Below are 532 nucleotides of genomic sequence, written 5' to 3' on the forward strand. Positions count from 1 at the left end.
TTGCCGCACGAACAGAAACATCAGCTACAATCTCACTATATGTTTGTGATGAGAGAAACCTTGAAATTATTTTTTTTTCTGCTTGCCCTTTACATAAGCACGCATATCTCTGACATCCTTCCCAAAAACAACCCAGTTTTTCTTTTTTGTTTCTCCTCTAAGAACTCTATGATTTGTCACAGCAGCAGCCCAGGAAGATTTTAGCTATGAAAGAATAATCTTTTTGTACCTTGGAAAAAAAGGTTTAGTGTGCCTCTTAGCATCAGCTAAATTAAAACAGCAATAAGATTGAGGATGGGATTGGGGAAAAAATGCTGAGGGTGGAGATCAGTTACGCTGACATGCAGGACATTCAGTGATTTGTCAGGAGGCAGGGAGGTGTAATCGTGGCTACTCACTGGCTTGCATGAGCTGTCCCTGGCGTCCAAACACCTGGGAGAAGGTGGCATGGCTGCAGGTGAGGGTGTCCTCCATGGCTGTCCCACTGACACACGCTGAGTAGAAGGAGGAGAGAGAAGGGGATGAGGGAAGG

This window comes from Morone saxatilis, unplaced genomic scaffold, assembly GCF_004916995.1.
Source record: "Morone saxatilis isolate NCDOM2014 unplaced genomic scaffold, NCSU_SB_2.0 Contig18, whole genome shotgun sequence".
NCBI lineage: Eukaryota > Metazoa > Chordata > Actinopteri > Moronidae > Morone > Morone saxatilis.